At 36.4% G+C, this 12,459-nt stretch overlaps 1 protein-coding gene across 1 annotated transcript in view; it reads left to right on the top strand.

Moving 5' to 3' along the window:
* The first annotated feature begins 384 nt into the window (after positions 1–384).
* LOC121419364 (protein Smaug homolog 1-like) overlaps positions 385–12,459 on the top strand; it is a 38,434-nt gene continuing 26,359 nt past the window's right edge. The window contains exon 1 of the mRNA XM_041613792.1: positions 385–448. The gene's annotated coding sequence lies outside the window, so the exon portion shown is untranslated. The remainder of the gene's footprint in view (positions 449–12,459) is intronic.

Here is a 12,459-nt window from a genome sequence, read left to right as displayed (position 1 = left end):
ATCGGATCATACCTTGAAATTCAAGAATATGATCTGATATTCAGATTGCTTGTTTTAATGTTACACAAAACAAGGTGATGATGAGTTTCTAACTTTTGGGTTCATCAAAATCAAATGAAATTTATAAATACGATGATGATATACCGGTAATTGTAATGAAAGTAAATTATTTTTGTAGGCCTTTACCGCGAAGCTAACGTAATACGGTTCACTTTCCAGAAAAATAGAAAAGCCTCCCCTCGCGTTAGAAGCTACCATACCGTATACCGGTATACTACACACACACGTCCACACACAACGTATACGGTACCGCGTAAAAAGGATCGATCATCGCTAGCTAGCTCGGCGGCGCGCGCGCGGCGAATGCATTGCAGCAAATGTTAAAAGGCCCACAACACTGGCCAGGAGCGACAGTCAACATGTCACTTTAATTCACTTGGAATTTGTAGTAAGGAACCACTCATGTGATATTTGCTGTCATAATCAGAGGACATTTTAGATAACGATTGAGTTGTTGGTAAGAAGAGAACAGTCTGAAAAAATTACTAGGCCTATTTGTTCCTTATCCGAGCTCTCCGCGTCGTCAACGTCAGCGGAGCCGACATGTAGTTAGATGTAGGCTAGGCGAGAATGCGAGCCGAAATGCATAAACTTGACGTTACACTTAGCTCTAACTAACTTAAGGCTAACCTAAAGTTAGGCCTAAGTAACACAGTTACCGTAAGTAACGGTGTATTAACCGCACCCGTGTATTAACCGCACCCCAACTTTGGACTAAAAAAAAAAAAAAAAAAATTCTCACATTTACATGCATATTTGAGGTACATGTAGGCCTACGAAGAAACAAAAGTATCCAAAGAGATTACCGGTATGCGGAAATATGCTGTTCTTGATCAATTCATCTACAAATGTTAGAAAGAACGGTCCCCGGCCGACAATATTGGCAACTTATACACTCACTCACCTCACAGTCACAGTGTACACACACAGCACTGACATTACATTGCAAACTACGATACAGTACCAGTCATGCCAGTACATCTTATCAAATTATGATCTGTGTCTTTCCCAGCGTAGGAGGAAGAAACATTCACATTTCTTGCATCACAATCTCACAATCACTTTCCGAAATTTGATGTCTTAGCATGAATTTTGGATACGGGATTACAGGAAGGTTCAAGAAACAAAGAAATTGACATTTTTTCCAGTTGTTTTTTACGGCTTCGTGCCGTCTCTCTCGTGCGTGGTTTACATGGTATCTTATGAAAAGCAAACAGGAAGGAAAAAAAAACAAGCTGGCGCGAAAAGGGACTTTGAATAGCGCCAGCTTAAGTCGCACTACAACCACATTACAACGCAATAATTAAGCTCACTCAACTCTCGCTCAGCAGTGACAAAATATTACCGAGTATGCTTGGCGTCTCTTTTAAATTAGCCAGGGAACTTCACTACTTTGAATCAAGAATAAAGTCAAAATTAGTGTCATGAAGGTGGGTGCGTTTGTTATGGACAATATTTGATTAAGATCATAATAATTGCTTCCCATTACCCTCGGCTCATACCCCTCTAAACGACATTGCCTGGGCGGCTACGCCCGGCCACTCGATGTGTTGTGATCTGGCAGACATCGTACATGTACGGGAGGGGTTACGGCGGGCTGGCTCAGACCCGTCACCGTGTATAAACCGCACCCCCGACTTTTGCTTCTATCCCGCCGAGAAAAAGGTGCGGTTAATACACCGTTACTTACGGTACTCCTGCGACATTGGTATGGTACCGTACTCATTTACAGTGAGTTAGGCCCACTCGTACTCACACTGTCACACAACATGCGAGGTTAGGCCTAGAACTAAGTAGAATGGCTAGATCTATGATGGGGTGTTCAAACATCGGCATTATCGTGATATAGAGAACCACCGTTCACTTCATACAGCAGCGCTTTATTCAGTAACACGCACGGTTCCCTATTTCCACCTCCATTCACTTTGTACACAAGTGCGCGTACACAAATCTACGAGTGGTTCCCAAAACCACGATTTGGCCCACATCTTGAATATCACTGATCAGGCTTAAAATTGTTCACAAAATATTCACAATTTATGAATATGATGGGGGACCTAAAGTAAGCTACGCACTTTGTTTTCAAACAATAAAAACTATGCCAATTTTAATATTTGAACAAATTATCTCACTAATTTGTGGCAAATATTCTAAAGATCATTAGGCCTATAACCATAGAAAAAATAGCGCAAAACTCACGTAATACGAAAATCCCGCCGTGTTTTCCGAACCCCTCTTGATTTCGCCGCCCGATGTAGAAGGGGTCCTAAAGCTACGCACTCGATTTATCATGCAAAAAATAGTATTTCCTGTGCATCAATTTCTAAAATATTTTCACATTATCATAGAATAGATATGAAATTAAAGTAAATATAAGTCAGAAATTCAAAACATTGTTGGTTTTCTCTGTATTTAGAGATTTATTGCAGCCTCTGTTGAACAAAATGAATAGGAATTGCTCGTCACTCTGCAGTAGTGCTGCAAGTCGGGCGGCATGTTCGGGTTCGGTTCGGCAATTTTTTTCCGAACTTTGGTTCGGTTCGGGGTTCGGCATTAAATGCCAAATTAAATTTAACATATGACAGTAGAGGCGCACGGCCAATATAGGGGACTCTCTCCAATATGGCACTTGTTCACTGCTACCATCTGGCCTGTGGAGAATCTACAGGTAGGACTATGGTATGCCAATGCTGTATAGAGCACACACTTTAAAAAATCATTAAAATATCACTTTTGTGACCAAAATTACTAATTTCCATATAGTTTTAATTTATTTATCATTAGTAATGTAGGAATAATTTTTGTATTCACCAGAGCGCTCAAAAACTTGAATTTTGGGCATATTTTTGTGTACGCCCTCTATTGGTGGAAAGTAATATGGCAAGAAAATTTTCATTTATTGATCTCTATTTTTAATTAAGAAAAAATGATATAAAGAATCAAATTTAAATAAGAGCCAAGCGGTATGAATTAACAAGTCTAATGGAAACTGTCAGTGTAAAAAAATCAAGCATTTGCCCCAAAGAAAAAGAGAAAATAAGCCAAACATTGCCACCTTTATTTTGTCACACATGGAGATATAACTGAGAACAAGGTTATATTATAACCTTGTTCATTGAATGAGTGCAATATGGGAGACAATCTGTGATCGACAACAAAAATCCTTATCAAAACAAAAGTAGACGGTGAATTCTTAAAGTAGACAGTGAAAACGGGTAATTTTTCATGAGGAATCTGCTTATCACATTTGTATTTGCCGCCAAGGTAATCCTTTTGCCGCAAATGTAAACAAAGGAAATTGGTCTCCAAAACTGGAGACTGTCTCTGAAATTGGATACTCAAATTCTTTACAAAAGTCTCTGATATTGGAGATAATCTCCCACATTGGAGACAGTCTCCAATATTGGCCGTGCGCCTCTACTGTATAAAAAATAAAGATCACCGACCCACAAACAAGTGATTAGTGAGCTCCAGGATGATCTGTCATATATTTATAATGAATTTTGTTTCTAAAAAGAATAGTTATGAAAATTATTGAACTTTCTTTTGTTTTAATCTTTAAACAAAAAATAAGTCATTTCTACTTTCATTTTTAAAATGGAAAAAAAAATAATGATAATGAGAGAATCAGGACAGAAACAGAATTACAAAGATCAGAATACTTTTTTCATGATTATTTCACGTAGCTATGATCATGATCGATTACGATGTCATTGCCAAACGCAGCTTCTCAAATTGGAAAGTGTTGATCGGGAATCTCGAAACAGTAGACAAACAACCTCAACTGTTATCATACCGGTAAAATTCTCATACCAAATAATATAGTTTTAGAAAAGTGGTAAAATCTGGTCAATTAATTACTTTTAAAAGATAAAATATCAGTCCATTCTTGGTCTACGTGACTTCAAACATATTTCCAACATGAAAATGAGTACATGGGACTGTACTGTGTATTTTACTGTTGTGAAATCACTCGGCGTTGATCGTCAGAACTAAGACGGAACTGATAATTTATCATTTCATTTTCAGTAATTGACCAGATTAAACCACTTTTAAGAAAATATTGACAACGGAAAAACCTTTCAAGTTCGGAATACGAATTTTACCTGTATAATACTAAAATAGCAACCGAGAGTGGGTTGTTTAGACTTCCTGTTTCAACTTTCCTTACCAACCATTTCCGGAACATCGATCATGGAACATGCGTTGATTTGGTTTGAATTTTTATATTTTCTGTTTTTTTCACCCTCATTCCTTCATCTCTTATTTATTTTTCTTTTATATTTATTTGGAAATTTCAGGTGGAATATAAACTTTACCATTTCTTTGTCAGTCACAAGGAATTAATTTATGTCTTGTCTTTTTCTTTTTTTAAATACAAAACAATTAAATGTACGTCCGATTACAGCAATACGTAATTCAACTACACTTTTTAACTGAGTTAAGCTTAAAATGTCCCCACATTTTATAAGGAAAAAATATATTCATGTTTTAAAAAGAAAATTGAAAAAGATAAAAATTTAATCAAACACGAGACCGAAACCGTCATACTTTGTCATTTACGAGGAATGAATTTATGTCTGGTTCTTTTTCTTTATTAAATACAAAATGGTTAGGTCTGATTACAATCACGATCAATTACGGCAATACGTAATTACACCACACTTTTATACCGAGTTTAGCTTCAAAATGTCCCCTCATTTTATCAAGAAAAAATATATTTATGTTAATAAAATATTCTTAAGTTGATAACAGTTCAATCAAAGACGAGATGGGAGCTATCGTAGTGGATTTTAAAAATATATTGAGTGGAGCTCTCTTTGTGCACAATCACTTACCAATATTTTTTTGTTTAATTTTATAGTTAAATTTATGTAGTCATCGCACTTACGCATTGCATATTATCATATTTTTTTTTTTACCGAACTTCCGAACCAGGCCTTTGCGTTCGGTCCGGTTCGGAAGTGCCAAGTTCGGTGAACTTCCGTTCGGTTCGGCTGCAGCACTACTCTGCAGTCACAGTTCCACATACAGTGTGCGCATTTGCCATTGAAAACTGCATGCGCGATGAGTGGTGCGTAGCTTTAGGATCCCTACCATATACAAAACCAATTCAAGAAATAGTTACCAAATTGACAGCAAGGAAAGTGCCAAGACTATCTGTAAGAATACTGAGAAGCTCTGGCAATGACGTTGGGACAGATTTACAAAAGGAAGATGGACATACCAACTCCAGCCCACAGTTGCCAGGAAGATAAACCCAGGGTTAGGGCATGAAACAGGCCCAAAACGAACAACAGCAAGATCGTAAACTATATCTTAGGCGGGGGGGTCTAATCATTTACATTGAGGAAAATGTGAAGTAGGCCAAGACTCAAGTGGTTTCGTGGGTATCGCAATTTCAAAATTCTATTCTTATAAGGACTAATTCTGATCGACGATTGCGCGCTGTGCTGGAAAATCGTTCTGAAGAAGTGTGACCTAACTTCGTGTACCAAAGTGTTTGTGAAGATTTAAACAAAAACCAAACTCAAATTAAAGGTGAGATATTGATAATATCAGATTGACAACCAAATGCTATAGGATTAACCAGTAACACATTGAACTCAAATTTTTGATGATATCTGCTTGCAAAATGATGATAACGTGATGCTTGTTGAGAACATCTGATTTCTTCGGAACAGGCGCTAACGCAGTAACGGTGGTAAATTTGCCGATCTTTTGTCAATATTTTCATGAATACTGAACTCATCCTAAAGAAACTTCCGTAATAGGGTAATTTTAGCTCGCTTTTCCATTGATGAAGTCAGATTTTAAGGAAATTGGCTAGTTTTTTAAGATAATGGCCGTCCGCGAAGTATGGACACACAGGAAGTTTGGACTCGCTGCCATACAAGTTCAACTTAACTAAGTCTTCAGACAGTTACACTGTACAAGAAGGTTCAGCACTTCTGTAACACTTACGCAAAACCATACAAAAAAACATAAAAATATATTAGGTTTACAGTTGCAAAGTAGAGTCTTATGATTGAATATTGGAAACACTAACATGCATATATGAGTCCAGATCTTGATTAGAAAATAGCTAGATCTATTAAACACGTTGAGAGAAATGTAAAAGAAGAATAGAAAATGGGGGAAAGGGAAATGATTAAATAAGAGAGACTGAGGGATGGGATGGATTGAAATAAAAGATGTTACAAACTCTAGTTAAACTTCTTGGAGTAAGCCTGAGTCGAATCGATTTTAAAATCGGTGTTCGATCGATGTCATCGAACACCGGTGCAGATTTTGCAAAATCGGTGCATTGAAAAAAAAAAAAAAAAAAAATACGTCGGCCGGCCGATTCGTTTGGTTTACACAATCAATCATCAAAATATCAGTAATGTCCAACTTTACTACTACTTACTTGATTTCTATTGCCCCCAAAATGAAACCGAATGAGTAATTATGATGCTATTCACCATTAATTTGAAGTTTATTTCGATCATAGTTCGAGTCTTACTCGTCTGCTCGTGCCGAGATAATTTATGCACGATGAATTCATGAATGGAAGTCATGGCCATCGATCGTGCATGCGCAGTACTGTTCTTTAATCAAACCAGAAAATGGCCGGAAATTGACGCGATCAACGTAAAATAAATCTTGCTTTCATGAACAATATTAAAATCATGACAATAGAACATTATTTAATCGTAATATTTAACAATAATTTGCATATGATAATCATTAATATGAATTTAGAGCTTGATGTGAAACGTTTGTATTTCGTTTCAATTTTCAATGGCGGACATCTCATGACGATCGACTTGACTTCTTGAGTCGAGCTAGTGCACTTGTCTAAAACAAATAATCATCACGTCAGGATTGATTCTCGAACATTGTCTACATGCAAAAACTCTGTTCAAGTTCGTAATATCACCATATAATAACATTTTACATGACAAAACAGAGAAATTGCGTTTGATATTTTTCCCATCAATTTGAAGCTAGTTTGTGCCCAACTTTGGGCTCTGATTTCATGAATGGGAAAATATGTCATACGTCATCAAACACGCATGCGCATTAATTGTGCTTATTTTCTCGGAGCTTGGAGGAGACGTCCAGAGATGGAATAACAATAGAAATAATCCCAGTATTATTTCTTCCATATGAACTAAGCCTGAGTCATATCGATTATTTCGAAAACCGGTGTTCGACAGCTCTAATTCGATCGAACATCGATGCATCGAATATTGAAGGCGGGGAAAATTTAGTCTTGTTTTTGCGTCGATATATGCACTATACGCACTGACGGTATGCGCTGGCTATGGCCGGGTGAGCGTTGCACAAGCAGATGACAGAGTAAAGTTCGTTTGTATTTTCCATGATCACAAAACACACAAAAAAGGCCAGGGACCAAAGCAGAATTCTTCCCAAAATATCTTCAACAATGATATTTGCAGATGACAACATATAAGTTTAAAATGAAACAATAATAAAGACATGAATCACGCAGAGTCGATCCGAATGATTTTCGGTCAACTAGCATTCGCAGTCCATTCACCAGCCCTGTCCGCAGCTCCGTACACTCACTCTCCCGAAACGACAGGCGGGCTTGACGTCAGCGCCAGCAAGTGCAATCAACGGAGAGCGCTGTAACTTGCCTGAGATTGTGTAGTTGGATCCAAAATGAGCTCCAAATAAATTTATGGGAATAAATACGTTATTTTCTCTGGATGGTCATTTGAATTGCTATTCAATGCTGATATAACGATTGTGAGGAAAGATTGTGGAATATGAGTTATGACGATGTTCGAGAATTAATCCTGATATAATGACAATCCAGTTTTTTAGACGCAATTGAGCATGCGATCAAAATAAATACGAATGGTTCGAATCGAGCCCTAAATTCGTCTAAATTATTACGATTTAACAAGATTTTATGGTCATACTAAGAATATTGACGATGTCAGCAAAGTATGTTATGTTCATATGGAAGAATTAATACTGGGATTATTTCTAAGATTCCATTTCTGGACGTCTCCTCCAAGCTCCGAGAAAATAAGCACAATGCGCATGCGTGTTCGATGACGTATGACATATTTTCCCATTCATGAAATCAGAGCCCAAAGTTGGGCACAAACTAGCTTCAAATTGATGGGAAAAAAATCAAACGCAATTTTCTCTGTTTTGTCATGTAAAATGTTATTATATGGTGATATTACGAACTTGAACAGAGTTTTTGCATGTAGACAATGTTCGAGAATCAATCCTGACGTGATTATTTTTTTTAGACAAGTGCACTAGCTCGACTCATTAATTTTGTCAAGTCGATCGTCATGAGATGTCCGCCATTGAAAATTGAAACGAAATACAAACGTTTCACATCAAGCTCTAAATTCATATTAATGATTATCATATGCAAATTATTGTTAAATATTACGATTAAATAATGTTCTATGGTCATGATATTAATATTGTTCATGAAAGCAAGATTTATTTTACGTTGATCGCGTCAATTTCCGGCCATTTTCTGGTTTGATTAAAGAACAGTAGTACTGCGCATGCACGATCGATGGCCATGACTTCCAATTCCATTCATGAATTCATCGTGCATGAATTATCTCGGCACGAGCAGACGAGTAAGACTCGAACTATGATCGAAATAAACTTCAAATTAATGGTGAATAGCATCATAATTACTCAATCGGTTTCATTTTGGGGGCAATAGAAATCAAGTAAGTAGTAGGAAAGTTGGACATTGCTGATATTTTTATGATTGATTGTGTAAACCAAACGAATCGGCCGGCCGACGTATTTTTTTTTTTTTCGATGTACCGATTTTGCAAAATCTGCACCGGTGTTCGATGACATCGATCGAACACCGATTTTAAAATCGATTCGACTCAGGCTTAATATGAACATAACATACTTTGCTGACATCGTCAATATTCTTAGTATGACCATAAAATCTTGTTAAATCGTAATAATTTAGATGAATTTAGGGCTCGATTCGAAACATTCGTATTTATTTTGATCGCATGCTCAATTGCGTCTAAAAAACTAGATTGTCATTATCAGGATTAATTCTCGAACATCGTCATAACTCATATTCCACAATCTTTCCTCACAATCGTTATATCAGCATTGAATAGCAATTCAAATGACCATCCAGAGAAAATTACGTATTTATTCCCATAAATTTATTTGGAGCTCATTTTGGATCCAACTACACAATCTCAGGCAAGTTACAGCGCTCTCCATTGATTGCAATTGTTTGCTGGGGCTTAAGTCAAGCACGCCTGTCGTTTCGGGTGAGTGAGTGTACGGCGCTGCTGACGGGGCTGATGAATGGACTGCGAATGCTAGTCGACAGACCTTCACGTTTATAATTTCGTGGAGCTCAATAAATCGCTCTCCTTATTTTTTCGAGGAGCTCAATTGAGCTTCTCAGAATCGCTCTCCGTGAGGAGCTCAAATCAATTCATTACAATACATGTATGATAAATTGTAGATTTTTCTTAACATTGTATATATGCAATAGCTGTGTTAGCTATTAATTAATCTGTGGTGAAACTAGGCCTGGGTCATGTCAATACGTTTACAAGATGTCGTACACGCTCCTGCTAAAAAAAAAAAAAAAAAAAAAAAAAAATTGAAAAATTGCTAAAATTTCACATTTTACATCTTTAAATCCATGAAATGGCCTTCTTTTTCCATAATTCCTTGAAATTACTTTGATTTAGTTGAAAACTATCAGAAAAATGAAGAATATTCACCACTTTCCCGACTCTGATTTGAACTCACCTCGGTAAATATTGTAGTCCCACATGTAGACTTCCATGGTGTTGCCATGAAAATCTACATATGGGACTACATGGGACTGCAATATTTACCGAGATTAAATTAAAATCAGAGTCGGGAAAAATGAAGGTCTGAGTCGACCGAAAATCATTCGGATCGACTCTGCGTGATTCATGTCTTTATTATTAAACTTATATGTTGTCATCTGCAAATATCATTGTTGAAGATACATGTATTTTGGGAAGAATTCTGCTTTGGTCCCCGTCCTTTTTTGTGTGTTTTGTGATCATGGAAAATACAAACAAACTTTGCTCTGTTATCTGCTTGTGCAACGCTCACCCGGCCAACGCCAGCGCATATCGTCATTGCGTAGTGCAATATGCAAAGCGCATCGACGCAAAAACAAGACTAAATTTTCCCCGCCTTCAATATTCGATGCATCGATGTTCGATCGAATTAGAGCTGTCGAACACCGGTTTTCAAAATAATCGATATGACTCAGGCTTATCTTGGAGTATGTTGGAGGAACATCATACCAAGTACCAAACTAAGATGCAGATGGGCATGGGTGGAAATCTGTCCCCAAAGGTAGGGAGGAAGAGGGGCTGGAAACTATGACAAGAAAAAAAATGGCTTTCACTTAGAATATAAGGTCATTCAGTCCAAAATACATGTATAATTTTGATTGTGAATGGTGCATTTTTATCCATCATAAAGGATAAAAAATAGTAGGGGGACATTTGATATTGTGTCCCCCTTCTATTTTTGGTATAGGGGACGCGGGGACACGTCCCCCCTGATTGTTAATTGTAAACCATGTTTATAAGCCATCTTTTTTTAACTTTCTTGTGATTTATGTTTAATATGGAGCTACATGCAGGAAGCTGCTGTATTTGATTTTTTTTCCAAGGTTGCATTGTTTTCAGGTGTCGCGCGCGTAAAACATTCCATATTGAGTTGTGTGTTAAAATGGCACTATTGAAAAATTCATTAAAATAAACATGAAATTAGAGGGTCAAATGCTTACTACCATTGGACCGACATTCTGTATCTGACAAGAGAAGTGTATTGTAGCCAGCTCATTTTAAAAATAAATCGCCGTTTATGAAGATAAATATGATGGGATCAAATTTATCAACTCAAACAGTATAATAGCCCTAATTCTTCCGCCAGTCCAGAAAAAGTTCCAAAGTCATCGATATATCTTCCCAATCTGGGCAAAGGAAGCCCAGTAGTTACATTTCTAGAATCAGTGTTAGATTTTTCAATTACATGTATATTCATACACTTACGTCAATCAGCAATATCAAATTGAAAAAAATTCGAATGGGTTGGGTCGAAGTAATATCTTTAGACTTCCTGTTGTAATTAGGCTCATGGAACCTTCAATGTCTACAGGTTTTTATAACGAAGAGAGCCCTCTAGTGCTGGTATTGATAATATGCTTGCTTTCCGATTGATTGTTCAGCACTAGCTTTACAAGAGAATAGTTTGTGTCATACTAGGCAGTATTAGATGCACATGATCCAGTAATTGAAAGGGTAGGAAGTGAGGAAGGTTAAAAATAGTTTGTTGCTAATGTGTCACACACAGATGGAAGGTACAGTAAAGGGTTGTAAAAAAGTTTCATATTCATAGAGGCCTATATTGTAAATTGTAATTTCTTTTCAGGAGGGGGGGGGGGGTCATTGGCATTGAGTATTATATGAATTGGTTTGTAAACTTTGAGGGAGGAGTTTGTTTTTATTATTCAGCTTGCGCTGTTGTGCTCTGGTTATCAATTTAGATAACCCAACAAATTTTTAGAATAGTCTGTAATTTGCAAATTGATTTTTAAGTTGAAATTTAAAGAAATTCAAGTTTTTCAACATTTCAGTAATTGTATCCTTTGAATGATGAGGAAAATGTAGGAAGAACTATCTGTTGTTCATCATGTATTTAAGAGCACTTTTGTAGTTTTTTATGTAAACGGTAGTCTTGATTGGGTTGACCACCTTTCTTGGGTATGTTTTGCCGACTCATTTTAATTTGAAATGAAATCTTCATGGCTGTATTAAATGCATTTCCATGTTTTTGTAGGGTTTATTTTTGTTTAGGAGCTCACATTGTTTTAATAGTTTCATTACATTGATTGAAATCCATGTAATAAATGGGCATTTAATCATCTATAAATAATTCAACAATAATAATAATGGTATTTTATTCAGACTGTTCGCAGCAAGAGCTGAATTGTACAGAACTTTTACATGAAAAACAGCATTAAACATAACAGTATCAAAATAGAATTATAAAAATACACAAAGCATAAAAAAATCTACTATCATTAATACTTTGGGGGTTAATATGAATCAACAGAATATTTTCAAATATAAGTAAATGCAGAGGTTTCAAATTTTGCTTAAGATATACATGTAGTACATGTATACGAGAAAGCGAAAACAATTGTAAATCTGGAATAGCATTCTTTTGTTTAAAAACTGAAATGTAAAGTTTTCAGATCTCTGGAAATATACAGTTATGCACTGGTTCATGTAGTTTCTTTATTAGGAAAGTGTCATGGGAAATGTGAAGAACATTTATTTTATAGGTGTATCATGAATTGAGTATATGGGT

Source organism: Lytechinus variegatus, chromosome 7 (genome assembly GCF_018143015.1).
Source record: "Lytechinus variegatus isolate NC3 chromosome 7, Lvar_3.0, whole genome shotgun sequence".
Taxonomy (NCBI): domain Eukaryota; kingdom Metazoa; phylum Echinodermata; class Echinoidea; order Temnopleuroida; family Toxopneustidae; genus Lytechinus; species Lytechinus variegatus.
The sequence above is the reverse complement of the archived record's forward strand: the minus strand, read 5'-3'. Positions and strand labels throughout refer to the sequence as shown.